At 39.0% G+C, this 16,459-nt stretch overlaps 1 long non-coding RNA gene across 1 annotated transcript; it reads left to right on the top strand.

Moving 5' to 3' along the window:
• Positions 1-11,572: 11,572 nt before the first annotated feature.
• Positions 11,573-13,986, top strand: LOC116153340 (uncharacterized). Its single transcript, XR_004137059.2, has 3 exons — positions 11,573-11,732; positions 12,655-12,707; positions 13,929-13,986. It is a non-coding gene; the product is annotated as an uncharacterized LOC116153340 (long non-coding RNA).
• Positions 13,987-16,459: the final 2,473 nt, after the last annotated feature.

Genomic DNA, 16,459 nt, shown 5'->3' with positions numbered 1-16,459 from the left:
CTTCAATACACACACACTTCACTACCTTTAAAATGTTTTAGACTTAGGAATAAAATGCCCAGGCGTGATAACTACGGGTTCAGGGTGGTTCAATTGTTTGTTACATGTTTATCTGTGCTGCGTGTTTCAGTTAACCAGCCTAGGTAGGTTATCTGTCAAATGAATAACAGACAGTCAAAAGAGCTTTGGGAATGCTGAGAAAGGACTGTCCCTACTCCAAGGCATAATCAAGTCTGTGGATGTGATTGCATCACTTAGTATTCAAAATTTGTGTGAGAAATTGAATCCCTCCAGGTCACTCATCATTTCTGCAAGCCATAATGTGGGCGTGGTTTTACTAAATGGTATCTTTATTTCCAGAAGTCCAATTCTGCACTTGTTAACTCCCCTCCAGTGCCCCCTGCCCAGACTAGGAACTAAAGTTAGTGATAGTCCCCTTTCTCCTATATTCCCACCATTCATGTTACTCAGTCTATAAGCTCACCAAGGAAGTGAGCAGTATTCCCTTCAATGCTGAGCCATAGAGCCAGATTTTAACCAGGGAGACTCAGGTTATTAAACAGTCATACAGCCTCTTCAAATTTTCAAGCATAGGGGTTCTCATTTTTCCCAACCATGTCCAGCAAAGAGATGTTGTTTATCCAGAAAAGTAACATCAGATTTTAGAGGCAGAAGGTAATTTTCTCTTCAACACCTTGCTCTAAGGCCCAGTAAAAATCTCTAGGTCTTTACTGAGGTCATGTAATTTCAAAAGTGGCTGTAGTTTCAGGATAGTTTCTGTGAGTAGGGTGTTATGGAAAGAACATCTAAGGGGACCTTGGTCATGCTTAATTTCCCCCTGCATTCTGACTGGGTGGTCCTTTATGAGTCAACAGGTTTTCAAATGCATTTCCCCAGCTAAAAGCTCTGAATTGGACTGTTCCTTTTCTTTCCTACCAATACTGTCTGCCCCTACCCCTTCTCCTTTCCTGGGGGCTGGGTAGGATGCTTGGCAGCATTCACTAGGAAGTGGAGTGGAGGCTGTTTGCAAATTAAATCAGAGACAAAAGTACCAAATGATCCATTAAAAGCGCTCTTGAATCTCTCACTTGAGATGTCTGTTATACCTTCCTTCTCCAGCTTTGCTGAAAGATAGTGTTTTAAGCAGCTTTTCCTTCTAAAGAAATTATCAACTTAGGTTTAAATTACCTCTCGGGAGGTAAATTCTCAGCTAGAGGCAACCCTGAGTCCTCATAACATATCAGGGTCTGACACAGTCAAACAGGCATCAGTGCAATGACAGGAGAACTTTTATTTACAACAAAATTGGAATTCAGAGCAAGAGACACAAAACATCATGAAAAGACAAAAGAAACATGATATGGTGAGTAAAGAAGTAACTGCTTTTCTGGGAAACGGTTTTTACTGCCTAGTCACAGTGATGAATTCAGTCATCTGCCTGACCACGTGTTCAATGGTGCTTCTAATTCACTGTGGGGAACGTTTCACATTTAACTCAAGTCAAAACATAAAGATAGAGTGATATTTTCTAATTTTCCATATTTGTGGGTGAAATGTTATCTTAAGACTAATCCTTTTATCATTTTGAGGGTGTGTGGGAGCAGAAGGGACAACCAGAATAAAATAGAGCTCCCAGAATTTTGTTGTCCAAGAAACATTACAATAATCTTCTCTTTTTTCACCTAACTTGTCACTGATTAAGAGGAAAGTGAACATGTACTCAAATTCTTCAGGTGTGCCTAACAACTTTTCCACAAAAGTCCTTTTAACTTTTAAATTTAAATATGTAAATATTTTATACATGCATATAAAATACATATAAGTGGATATGAAGCAGATTCGGAAAATGTCCAGTTCTTTTAATGAGAAAGAAAACCTCTAAATTATAATCTCACCTGTCATATTTACATAGGATGGATATTTTGTTATTTCTCATTCTAAAAATATTTTCTTTGTAAGACAAGATAGAAAACATAGAAATGTATAAGTAAGCTATGCTCTTAAATATAGTTATTTTCATAGGACATTTGGTTTTTCATTGATATAACAGTGAGTGGTGTGATGAATAGGAGACTCAGGTGGGCTGTTAAAAGTGCAGGGGGACATCTCATTTGTTTGCCATAAATTATAGCCACAAAGAGAGACAGTTGGGATCATATTGGTTTGGAAAGAACAATTCTCTATCCTTCAGTCTCCTCTTCTTTGCAGCCTTGGATTGTTCCCGCACCAAGGGTCATGCATTGGGATCCACAACTGTTTCTGCCTCTAACAGGTAAAAACCACGCTGTGAGGCAGTTCAAAAGGATAGAGACAGAAGGAGCTGACTGTTGGTTTACCTGGTATGAGTTCAAACAGGGCAATGCAGTTTCTAGGGAAGCTCTAATCCCCCAGCTTCTGGTAAGTCATGGACTTCTGAGAGCGCCGCCACCCAAAACCCATGCCTGTGAAGCCTCAGAAGGCAGAGGAATGAGGAATTCTCAATTGATTTTAGAATTTTTAGCTGCCTCCAATCTCTGAAAAGGCACTTTTGCAGTTTGTTTAACATTAACTTTCTCCTGTCATTGCCACTGTATGATGCCTCAGCCAGCTGCTTTGTAGACAACAGAGGGAGGCTGAGAAACTTGTCTAATCATAGGCATCTAGGTGTGGGGATTCCCAGGATGGTGAGAACTCTAACTTCTTACCAACTAATGACTCTGTTGGGGACACAGGGGCCTATTTCTCCACAGATGCGATAATAGCACATCATTGAATATAAGAAAGACAAAAGCCAAAATATCTACCAAAAAATCCAAATTAATTCTCTTTCAATCAACCCTTATCCCTCTGAATATGGCTTTCTATGGCCGTTTTAACAAGGCCCTTCTTTCCCATAACCTCATGACTCTCGTTCAAGACTTTTCTTCACTCTGTTTCTAGGAGGTCTTCACCAAGACCTCCTTGCTTCCCACATCTCCTTACACACTACAGCTTTAAGCTCCCAGGTCATCTCAGGGACGTCTACTGTGTTTCATCATCCAAACATCGTCCTTCTGCCTTAGAACTTCCTTTTTTTTTTTTTTTTTTTGACTAAATGCTTTGCTCAGAAATGCCCTAGTCTAGGATTCACTGGCTCTTTTTCTATCTGCAGATGGTTACAGTTGCAGGGCTCCTACCTTGTCTGTAAAGCTTTCCCTGACTGTTTCGAGTATGTCACCCAGGTGCATCCTATCTAAAGTTGCAACAAACTCAGAACTCCTTCATTCAGAAGTTAGTACGATAGAGTGGAAAGAACGTCAAGTGGGCGTGAGAGTTGACGGATCCCTGATTTGGAAAGAAAGAACTGAATATTGATTGTCTCTTTAATTGTGTAAAATTACTTTTCATCTCAGTCCCTTAGACCATCATCTAGAGATAATACCACCTACCACATATGATTAATATGAGTATTAAATGCATGAATAGCATCTCATTGTTGTCACTGCACGGATGTAGTCCCTATTCCATTCTACAGAGTGCACTTAAGTCTTTTACATACATCCAATGTAATGTTCAAATTATTTCATTTATTATAGCAGTCAGCTTGGACTAAGTTTTACAGAACTCATCACCCCAACATCCCAGTGTCTTAACTGCAAAGATTTGTTTCTTGTTTATGTTACGTGTTCCTGCAGCTTGCACCATTTCATTTTCATTCTGAGACCTAGGCAGAAAGAACAATCCCCCATATAGGACATTTTAGAAGAGAAAGAGGACATACCATGGCTGTTAAAGCTTCTGATTGCAAAGGGTCTATATCACTTCTTGTATATAATTGGCTAAAGTCTCATGATCAAGCTTAATACCACTCAGGAGGGAAGGTGGATATTTTGAATAATAATACAGTCTGCTACATTTGTGTTCTTCTTAAATGTTTATGACTGTATATTATGCATGCTTACAATGTTAGTTATTCCTTTAAACTTTCAGAATAAGAAATATCAAAATGTGGTATTTCATACTATAAATTGTATTTCATACTATAAATTGTATTTTATACTATGGACTCCAGAAGAATAGAAACTATGTTCCCATTAGTTTGAACATAACCCATACCACAGACTTTTGCTGACATTTGGGAGAATGATCAACACCCAGCTTTACAGGCAGGTAGGAGGGCATCTGAACATATCATGACCAATGGTCATCAGGACACACTGCTTAACTGCTTAATATGAGGTTATTCCTATGGAGACTCTTCTGCCACTGCAAGGACTAATTGCATTCTCACTTACTATATTACTTGTTATTCCAGGAAATCCACTTATATAATAATATGGATATCAGAATAATGGAAGGACCACCAACAGCTATTTGAAATGCCAGAAAATAAGTTTTTCAGCCCAACATCCAGAAAAATCCACAGCATAACCCCACATATTACTGGACAGATAAACACAATCACACAAAACCTGTTTTCAAATTAGGACCATAATTTATTTAACCAATTCCCAATATTTATATAATTATATTATATAATATAATTTTTACTGTTACATAAAATGTTGGAATGAACATTCTTATACGCATTGTACATTTGCCTCAATATTTCTCAAAGATAAATTCCCAAATATGGATCATTGACTGAAGTGGTACATCTTTTAAAATATTTTATTTGTTTATTATATTATTTAATTATTTTATTTTGGTGGTAGGGGTAGATAATTAGGTTTATTTATTTTTGGAGGAGGTACTGGGGATTGAACCCAGAACGTCATGCATGCTAAGCACACACACTACCACGTGAGCTATACCCTCCCCCAATGTGTACATCTTTAATGCAAATCTTTAATGCTTTTAATTTCAATCCAGTGGTCCTCCTACGCTTCACTATCCCCCAGTCCTTTGATGCACTCACTTCTCTCCTTACCCAAGCCAGATTCCATGACCAGTCATTATAAACATTCCCTTGAACATACCCTTAATCCCCCAGACCCCCTCTCATTTCACTACACAAGGCAAAACTATCTCTCTTGTTAAGTCCAGCCCTCCTTTTATTCTGCACCTGTACCCAAGCAATTCAGTATGGCTGGAGAAAATCACACAACCACCTTGACTGGTCTCACTTTAAATTTATGACTACTAACTTCAAATGAGCTCTTAAAGTTGATAGGCTGTCATGCTAGGTATCTCTAGACCATTCATTCTCCCATTATCCTCCTTGACTCTTTCATACCGTCTTGTTTCTCCTCAGTTTCCCACGTCCTCCCTTGTCCTTACACTCAGGTTCCTGCTTTACTGTGAAAACTGAAGTAACCAGAAGAGAGATCACCCAAAGTCTTCTACCATGACATCATTACCTTAAAAGCAAGTGCTCCCTTATGCTCTGTCTTCCCAACTGTTACCATAGATGAGCAGTCCATGCTCCTATCTCATCCAAGGATATCACTCCAGCAATTTTTGCTCTGTTGCTTCTACATTATCAATTTTTTCTCTCTACTGCATCATTCCCATCCTCATACAAACATGTGCTATATCCTCCATCTTAAAAATAAAAGTATTTTCTCTTTATTCTCCTTCCCTTGCCAGCTATCATCCCTTTTAGCAAAAGTCTTTGAATACCTTCCTATAGTTAGTCTTCAATTTCTCTCCTCCTCTTCTCTCTTGTTATAATCATCATTGAGAGAGAATTTGCATACAATAACATTCACAGTTTGGTAAGTTTTGACAGATGTAAACAGTCATGTAACAGCTACCACAATTAAGACAGAGAACATTTCTATCACCCCAAAAATGTTCCCACTGACTCTTTGTAGTCAATTCCTTTCTTCACTCCTAGCCTCTGGGAACCATTGATCTGCTTTCTGTAATGATTATTTTGATTTTCTACACTTTTATATAAATGCAATCATAAAGTATGTAACCTTGTAAGACATCATTCACTTAGTGTAATACTTTGTGATTCACCCATGCAGTTTTTTTTTGTTTCTTTTAATTGCTGAGTATTATTCCACTATATTGATATACCATACTATTTTTTTTTACCAATTTACCAGTTGATAGGCATAAGATTTGCTACCAGCTTTTTACTATTATGAATAAAACTGCTATGAATATTCATGAACAACTCTTTGAGTATACATATGTCTTCATTTCCCTTGGGTAAATACTTACAAATGCAGTTGTTGAATCATATAAAAATATACACTGAACTGTAAAAAGAAACTGCCAAGCTGTTTTCCAAATTGGCTGTAGCACTTTGCATTCTCAGTAATAACTAGAATGAGGGTTCTAATTGTTCCACATGTCCAACAACACTGGGTTTGTCGATTTTTAAAATTTTAGTTATTCTAGTGAGTTGTAGAGGTGTCTCATGATGCTTTTATTTGCATTCACTTAATGATTCATGGTGTTGAACATCTTTTCATGTACATATTTGCCATCATATATCTTCTTAGGTGAAGTGCCTCTTCAAATCCTTTGCCCACTTTTAAAAATAAACCAGATTGTTTGTCTTCTTTTTATCATGTTATAAGTGTTCTTTATGTATTCTGGACAGAAGTCTCTATCTGTTTTTAGAGATTAAAAAACTACAATACCAGAAAGTTTTGCAAATATTTTCTCTTGGTCAGTGACTTGCACTTTTATTTTTTAATGATGTTTTTGAAGAGTGAAAAAATTTAAATTTGATGAAGTCCAATTTCTTCCTCTTTTCTAAATTCAAACTTATTTGCTCTAAGAAATCTTTATTAACCCAAGGTCATGAAGATGTTTTTCCTAGAAGCTTTTCTTCTGAAAGCTTTGTATTTTTAGCTCTCAAGTTTAAGTCTGTGATCCATTTAAAGTTAATTTTTGTCAAGAGGTAAGTGTCAAGGTTTATTTTTTTCCATCTAGATGGCGAGTTGCTTTATCAGTATATGTTTCCTTATACTTAGTATTCCCAGCTGTTACCACAGACATGAACAGCCCCAGACCAGTATTAAAGACTATCTTTTCCTTTTAAATTACCTTGGTATCTGTGTTAAACAAAATTGATTTATGTCTCTTCTTGTATCAACACTACACTTTTTTGATTACTTACTTTTATAGTAAGTCATGAAATCAGGTAGTGTGAATCCTAAAATTTTGCTTTTGTTTTTGTTTTCTCAAAATTGTTTTAGCTATTCTAGGCAATTTGCATCTTCAGATACATTTAGAATCAGCTTATCAATTTGTATTTTTAAAAAAATTCCTGCTAGGATTTTGTTTGGGATTACTTTGAATTTATAGATCAACTTTATGTTTGGAAGATATTTTCACTGGGTACAGGAGGTATAGGGTTCTGGGTGGAGGGTTTTTTTTTTCTCCTCACCACTCTAAAGTTGTTGAGTTGTCTTCTGGCCTATGTGGTTTCTGATAGGAAGTCTGCTTTCATTCTTTATTTATTTCTCTTCAGGTAATGAATCTCTTTCCCTTGGCTGCTATAAAGACTTCTCTCATTATCGCTGGGTTTCAACAAGTTCATTATGATGTGCCTAATTTGGTTTAAATTATGTTTATTCTTCAGGAGTTTCTTGATTTTTTTGATCTATGGGTTTATAATTTTCAACAAATTGGATTGTTTTATTTCTTATTTCTTTAATTATATTTCATGTCCCCTTCTCTTCCCCAAGTCTCCTCTCCTTCTGAGACTCCAGTTACAAGTATATTAGACATTGATTAGTTGCACAGTTCATTAAGGTTGTGTTTATTTAAAAAAAATTTTTTTTTTTTTTGCAAGGGGAGGTAATTAGGTTTATTTATTTGGTTTTTTGATGGAGGTACTGGGGATTGAACCCAGGACCTCGTGCATACTAAGCATGCGCTCTACCACTTGAGCTGTACCCTCCCCCCTATTTTTTTTTTTTCAGTGTTTTTTTCTCTCTGTGCCTCATGGTTTGTTTCTTTTGTGGATCTTCACATTCACTTTCTGGTATTGTAGTTTTTTTTAATCTCTAGAAGTTTTATTTAGGTCTTTCAAAAATATGTATCTTCTATTTCTCTCCTCATCAAGTTTAATTTCTCTTGACATCTTTGAGCCTATTTATAAGATATATAATTCTTCAAAGTCCTTGTTTATTAATTCCATGAGCTCTGTCATTTTCAGTTCCATCTCTGTTAATTGCTTTTTACTCTGGTTATGGTCACATTTATATGCTTCTTTGAAGTTCTGGTAATTTTTAATTGGATATAGAATTATGAATTTTGCTTTATTTGCTACTGGATTTTGTTGTATTCCTTTAAAGGTTGTTGATTTTTTTCTGACACCCAGTTAAGGTACTTGTGGATCATTTTCATCCTTTTGAGGCTTGATTTTAAGATTTGTTGAGTCCCTAACAGCCTCTATTTTAGGAACTATTTTAGTTGCATCACTAAGGAATGATCTTTCTGTCTACCCCCATACCACCCTGAACGTGCCTGATCTCGTCTGATCTCAGAAGCTAAACAGGATTGGGCCTGGTTCGTACTTGGATGGGAGGAATGATCCTTCTGAGAACTCTAACGGATGTGTTATAGAAGCTCTCCATTTTGGTTGGTGGGGACGTGACCTCCTTCCAGCACTGAGTGATCTCTGGGAATTGTTCTGGCTACTCTTTTCCCAGAGTTGGGGCAGTTTCTCTCATTTATATGCAAATCAGTACTCAGCCAAAGACTCAAGAGGACTCCTCTGCTGATCTTTAGAGCTTTTTCTCTGTGAAGCCACTCTCCTTTTCAGTACTTTGACTTAGAATTCCAGCCATTTTAGTATCCTCAAACTTTGATTTCATGTTCTTCAACTCAATACGAGTGTTAGGTTCTTTGCAGTATGGCCTGAAACTGGCTTTAAACAATAAGCTAGGAAATCCTAAAGCTCATCTCATTTGTTTCCTTTCTGTCAGTGATCACTATGCTGCCTATTGTCCAATGTCTGAAAACTATTATTTCATTTCATTTTATTAAGTTTATAGTTGTTTATAGTTGAAAGATAATTCCTATTGCTGCTAATTCTTCATGGTCAAAGGAGAAATTCCTCAGTCTCCTATAAACTTAATCTAATATGCTTTGGCTCCACCTCCTGCTGAAATTCTGCATCAAGGCCACCAATGATTTCCAGGTTACTAACTCTACTACTACTACTTGTATATAAGAGTCACAAAAGACTGTTAACTCTCCTCCAGAACTTATAAAACTGCTATAGATGACATAAGTAGGGTGACATTTAAGAGCACTAAGTAAAACTGTATAGCAGTTTAGGTCTAAAGAAAATTAATCATAGAGTCTCAAGACTTTCTTAGCATAGGCTCACCCAGGTGAAATGCAATTTGTTTTAAAATGTACCTAGGATTTTGTTTTTATTCAGGTATGATGAGGACAACAGATCAGGGGACAACTGCTGTTGAAAAGATAATTTGTTAATTACTGCTTCCAGGAAGAGGGGGCATACCACACTACACAGGGCCATGTGGGGAAGCACCAGGGTCAGTCAAGGGGCAGAAGGAGTGAGAGGAAAAGTATGGGCAAAAGCCTTTATTGTGGTTTTTGTGGAAAGGAATGAGCAAGGCCGGGTAGGCAGCTGATCATAGGGCTGCATAGTTTGAATAATTTCAGTGGGCTCAAGGCTATAGGCTTGGTCCCTAGTTGTCCTGTACCTGGACCTGGGGTGATTAGGGCAGAAGATTGTTGCTTCTTAGAGTGTAAAAGTCAGATAGGGGGAGGTAGTTTGAAGTATGGGCATTGGATTGGTTGGTTTGCACATGGAAGGCATGCTTACAGGCAAGCTGTTTACTGTCTCTAGGAATTAGCTACCCCTGGGAGGGGCTGTCCCTCCCTCGCCCACAAGGTCCCAAGATATCAAAGCATCCATAAAATATAGATCATAAAAGACATGATTAATACACAACAATAGCAAACTAACCCAACTCACAGAGATTTTTTTTTTTTATCCAGGAATGAGAGAGGGGAGATATGGCAATTTATGGAGACTCTAGTTCAGTCATGGTCCAGAGGCTGGGCACCAGAGCCACTGTAGCGTATGGGCCACCGTCTTCTCTCAGCTGGGTTCCTGCTGTCTCCTCCTTGCATCTAGTTTCACGTTTTTCCTTCCACACTGTATTCACAATGACATTTATGTGATGTGTGTTTGATCATATTTGCTCATCTGCTTAACACCCTGGAGTGGGTACCCATTACTTGTAGTACCAAGCCCGAACTTCCTAACATGGGATGTAGCTGTTTTTAAGTCTCGTTTCTTGCTGTGAGCCACTCCGGCCCCCTAATGCCCTCCACTCACCAGATCCCTCACCTCACCCCACCCCACACACAGTACAGGCAATTACACTTAATTTCCTCCAGCTTGTTGAAGACATCAACCTTTTCTTTCTAATTCTTCATACTTACTACCTGTTGTTCTATTGTCCAAGGACCCTTCTGACCTTGATTCAAACATACCCCCCCTCAGGGAGGTTTTTCCTGCCTATCCCCCAGTATAGCTGGGACCCACTCAGTTGTCATGTGGCACTCACTGCCTCCGCATCAGCTCTTAACATGCTTCTATAACTGCCTAGTTACTCCTTTCACTTGGCATGAGGACAGGGACCATGTAGAACCAGCACCTAGTATGGTGCTTGGCACAGGGTAATCGTTCAGGAAATCCATGTAAAATGTATATGGATGAATGAAGCAGCAGGGCTCTAGGACCAGGCCTGGGTGGGGCAGGGAGGAGCTCGAAGTATTCCCAGAGGGGTCTGAGCTGAGCCAGTGGTTTGAGAAGGGCCTCAGGCTTCTAGCCCTTTTTCTGCTGGGATGACTGGTTGGGCTTGGGTTGGGGACATCATAAACCTTCATTCCTAACCCTGAATTAGAACCAGGCTGGTCTCCAGGGGAAGAAGGAAGAGAAAGTACAGCATTTTCTTTGGAAATTTCTTCTCAGTAAGTTCACTCTGGGTCATTTTGTTCTTTATGCCCAAACAGGTTAATCCATCCATCGGTAATAGTGAGTGCTGTGGTCTTAAGCTGGTTTACAATGAGGACAGGGATGACTAGGCAGAAGAAGGTGAGTCATAAGAAAGCCAGTGTTGTTAAGAAACAATAAACATTTTTAACGCCTTATGAATTTTGTGATATTCCTCTAATTTCAGCATTAGAGAGAGGTGATGAATATTACATCTCCATTTTTCTGAACCTGTACCTTAAGCCATGTTTTCCAGACAAAGATGATTAAATTCATAAAAGATTTGAGAAAGAAATCCCCAAAGGCTAAATAAACCTTTTGATAGGAAAAGAAGTTACTCATGCCTACAAAGGAAAAAGAGATGAGGACGAGGGTGGGGAGGTGTTGAGTAGCTATAGTCCATTTGATTCAGGTCTGGACTAGAGGTACTGGCCTGAAGTTGTAGCAGGATGCATTAGGTTAGACAGCAGGCAAAGTGAGCAATTGAGAGAGACTCACTCTCTCTGTCTCTTCACACACACACACACACACACAAACGAAGATCAATTTATACCTAGTTTGTTTAAAAGCTGCATCTTTTAAAAGAGAAGAGAGGATGCCAGACAGTTTTCTAAGGCAACTTCAATCATTAAATAACAGATTTCCCCCCCTTTCTCTAGCAGTTCTTCTTGCCAAAGAAGAGGACCCTACACGGTTTGATTTCTTTTGTTTAGACCTTTGTCAGCATTGTTTTTTTCCACTTCAAGGAGACATTTTCAGGAGTTGTGAAAAACGAGTGAAAATCACTGGTAACATCAACACCATCATCAGAAAAGCAACTGCGCTGGTAGGTGTGCACTCCGTACAACGTACTAGGAATAGGCGGTGGGGACGAGGTGGGGCGTGGTCACCAAGTGTGGGGGCAGGGGTGGGGTTCTTCCTTATTATTATTATGTATAATGAGCCAGAACTTAGGGAATATATGTCTGGCTGTAAATATTTGCTGTCAAATCCACCAGCACCAGCCAGAGCTAGGACTAACGGATTTCAAGATAAAGGCAGAGTTAAAAGAATGTAATTTAGAGAAGGACATGCTGAAAGTTAAGAGGACTGGCCGGGAAGCTCATACAAGGATTTGTGCCTTTTAGGTAGTTGAGTTAGAAAACCAACTGGTAAAGTCCTTTTCAAATCTAAGGTGCTGTGTTGCTGTTATTTACTCGTGTGTGTGTGTGTGTGTGTGTGTGTGTGTGTGTGTGTGTGTGTGTACAGGGCACACTGTGTGTAAAGTGCCATCTGCAGCTGTTTATAACTGAGAATTACCCTTTTCTGTGCTGTAGCTTTCCACACCACAAACTCCCTCTCCACTAGCACAGCGTCTGTAGCAGCAAGAACAGTTTTATAGCCTGCCCTGACCTCTTTGTTGTTGATGTTGTTTAGTGTGGGAGGGGTGAGGGGGCAGGGGATAGGGAGAGAAGTAGCCAGCTGGGAGCAGCCTCTGGGAAGGGAGCACATATCCCACCTGGAAAGGCCCACAATTCTCTAAGTGGTCCTCCTGTGAGGTATGAAGCACCCCAGCGGTCGGAGGTCGCAATTCTACTGTTTAACTATTTTATGCCGTTTTTCTTATTATTTACCCTGTGTCTCTAGTTTTGTTTTCTATTGTTATTATAAGTTATTCTGGCCCACTCCCTCAGTACTTGGACCTGGCTTTCTCTCTGGTCCTTGGCCTATGCCACAATACTAATTTTCATATTTGGTTTCCTTTCTAGGCTATGTTAGCAAAATTGAGGTTTTGGATAAATGTGTTGCCAAATGATAAAAGGTATGTCATATATTTATTGATCAATCTGTAAATCCTTTCATATAAAACTAAGGCCATGATTATTGTACAAAATCAGAGAAGCCTAAAAGGAAAAGTGTCAAATTACAAGTTGTTTAAAAGTTAACCAATAGCCAGCTGTATTTTTCTGGGGGCAAGATGGGGACTGCACTGATTTTGGAATAAGGAAACGAGTTCAAACAGAGGTTCTGATGTTTCTTGACTTCAGTCCTTTAACAACTCAGTAAAACTGAAGGTTGGGTTTAATGTGGCTGCATGTGGAAGGTCCTACTGAGAGTAGCCATCAATAAAGGGTAAGAGACATTTGCACTGAATAATCAGGTATTGGGGGATTATGGTTTTAAAATGCCTGTACATTTTCTCTCTGTCCCACCCACCCTACATCATGGCAAATACTGAGTCTTAAAAACATAAAAAGAGGGAGAGAAAGAGTATTATACTGAACCTGATACTGCTTTATTTAGCCTTTAGAATACATGATAATTTCTATGAAATAAAATATTTCTAGAGCCGAAATACAATTGGATGAAAAGATTGAATCGTTTTTTATGAAAAAAACCTAGGAAAGCACTTCATTCGCTCAAACACGGCTCCTCCACCTCTGAAATCCTCCTCCACGCCAAGTGCTTCAACCCCTAGAGGGCAGTATGCCCTCAAAGAAACTCACCCAGGGCCCAATTAGAAGCCATTTAAATGGCCAGTTACCTTCTTGAATGGTTTCTTATCGACCTGGAAAAAAAAAAAGACCCTCGAAAAATCGCATTAGAAACCCTATCAAGAACTTGAGAGAGTATTACCAATTCATAACGACTACCACAGAAATATGTTTCATAGATACCATCAAACAAAAAGCATTACAAACTGAGACATGAAGAAACCTGGGGAATCCCCGCCTTTACTGAAGGAACTCTGCTCAGGAGGAAGATCTCTGGTTTCTCAGATGGGGTTGCTTCTTCGAAAGTGATTCCCTGTCGCAGCCGCTCCTCTGCACCCTCTCTCCATAGTGTCTCAGAGTGACAAGGGGGAGAATTAGGGGGTCTCTGCTCTTCCTCATCCCCCCACCCTTGCTTTCCTTCATTCTTGGCCCGGTAAGCACGTGGGTGCTTCCAGCTCTTGAGACTGGGCTCCTAGCCGCCCTTCCTAGTTTCTAGGATTGATTTTCGCTTTCCCTCACCAACACCTTCATCACTGCTTCCAACCTAGTGGGAAGACTCGGGCCCTGCTCACCCCCAGACCACGGCCCCCAGCGATACAAGCAGGCCCAGGGCGGCACACACCCTTCACGCTTCAGAGACTCGGGGCCGGCGGCTCGTGGCGCTGATGCACTACACCTGGGAAGCACTCGGCCGCCTCAGCGTCTGCTCTCTCTCCGGAAGCTCTGGGTTGTAATCCAGGCTCAGCCTCTGATCAGAGCCTCACGCTTCTAATGCGCAGAATGAAGAATGACGCCAAGCACCTTCGTCCACATTCTGGAGAGGCAGATGGGAATTACCAGTCCCTTTGATGCCAAAATCATCTTGTATAACAGGTAATACAATTTCTCCCACTCATAAAGATACATCAGTGAGGTTTCTATACTGATTCTGGTTTGACTTCGGATTTTTGGTGGCTCCGCTTTTTTCTCAAATGACGGCTGGGTTTTGGTGGATAAAACAGTTTTCATCCTATGTACGGGATGTTGTCAAAACAGGACACTAGAGTTGTTTTTCTTTTTAATGAAAAATAACCCTTCCAATATTAAAAAGCAGTATCCATTAATTCAATCGAACATTATTTTCACAAGCAAATATGTTTGAAAAAATTAGCAAGTAAATGCATAAATAAATTACCTACATTGAAAGCTGTTACTGGCAGATATGATAACATGTTTCTTGTTAACTAGTTTACATTTCTTTTGAAGTGAATTTCTGGCTGACAGTGTTTATGTCACAGATGGTATCCTCACCTGCTTCATTAAGGCCTGTTTAGAATAACAGTTCTAATGTAGGTTTTATTCCATGTAAAGACACCTAGAGATAATTTTAAATGATCATATCGACTAACAAACACGTAATCAAGAAGCTCTTAAAATTTTATTAAAATTCAGATCTCTCACCATTAGCAAACCTGCTTCATTAACATATTAATGGATAATGTTCCTGCTCATAATTACGGTGTATTTTCTTTGCATCATTGTCGTTGAAAGAATTCAGGTGGAGTTTGATAGAAAAGTTTTTTTCTGCCTGCCAACAAAGCACCTGGGTAAAACAATGGTGGCTCCTGACCATCATTTCCATTTTAATCACTGCTTCCTTCTGTCCACAATTTTCTCTCCTTACACTCCATTTTGTCATTGATTTTCCCCATAGTCAACCCACTATGCTTTATAGACATGATAAGCAATGAGCTACATGCAGTGGGGGAGGGTTTGGCCCACGCACTGAAGGATGAATGCTACCTGCAAGAGAAGCCGCATGTACAAAAATATTTTCATCTCAAATTTGAGAGAGGTGGGAACATTAAACCTGAAAAGCAGCTCATGTTTTTCTTTAAAATAAAAAAAAAATTTTTAAACCACTTGTTCAAAATGTTAGTGTATAGAACAAAGAGTAGAGCCCATGCATTTATATTAAAAGAGCGGTATCCACTGTCTCTATTCAAGGAATGACATCTTATAGAGAGGAATAACTCAGGGAGCCACCTAGGAAGGATTTTTTCTTTAATGACCACAGCATTAGATTGTCTGTAATTGAGATCCTTGGAATAAAGCCACATCATTATTTTGAAATACTGTATTCTCACTGACATGATGTACTGGTTGTGATACATTCACAATAAAGAATGGAATTAGCATTATCTCTTGAGGTCACAATTATGTTAAGCTCACAATCTCATTTTAAATAAAAGGAATAAGGGAAAATGGTATTCATACTAAAAAATAGCAATTATTTTCTAAAATGGTCTAAACGTTTAGCTGATGCTATTTACCAAAACTGTTCTGAAGCCACACCATTCTGTGACTTTAAAGCTCATCTGTGACATGAGGCAGAAGCTGCTCACATGTTCTAAGCATATTGGAACCTCATGTATGGGCCAGAGGTTAGTTTTTCTTATAAGGAATACACATTGTAGTCTTGCTACACTTTAGTGTCCTAGGTCTTAGAGAACATCTGGTCACCCCACTCATTTTATCCAGGAGCATATGCAGGCCCAGAGAGATTCAGCAGCTCTCTGTCTCTCAGGTGCTAGGAGCAGAGGTGGGGATGAAATTAAGATCTTCTGACTCTTTTTTTTTTTTAAAAACACGTTTTTCTTTTTTTAATTTAATTTTTTAATTGAAGTATAGTTGATTTACAGTGCTGTGTTGGTTTCAAGTGTATAGCAAAGTGATTCAGTTGCACATACATCTATTCCTTTTCAGATTCTTTTCCATTATAGGCTATTACAAGATATCGAATATAGTTCTCTGTGCTGTACAGTATGCTTCTCTTTCTTATCGGCCCTGATTTTCTTAATAAGAGAAAAAATGAAGTAATATCTATGAATTATTAAAGAGATATAATATTCTGGCTGTGCAGAGAAAGTATGTTGAATGTGATCATGAAGAACGTTTTCATCATCCACCCAGGACACCACTTGGATAAAGGGAGGATTCAGATACCATGCTGAAGGCTTAGCTGGGGCAGTCAGGAGAGGTGTTGTCTCCTTGTCCTTTTAACAGTGTGATCCTGAACTTGTGTTTCTACATTGATATA

The sequence above is a fragment of the Camelus dromedarius genome, chromosome 5 (assembly GCF_036321535.1).
Source record: "Camelus dromedarius isolate mCamDro1 chromosome 5, mCamDro1.pat, whole genome shotgun sequence".
NCBI classification, from domain to species: domain Eukaryota; kingdom Metazoa; phylum Chordata; class Mammalia; order Artiodactyla; family Camelidae; genus Camelus; species Camelus dromedarius.
The sequence above is the reverse complement of the archived record's forward strand: the minus strand, read 5'-3'. Positions and strand labels throughout refer to the sequence as shown.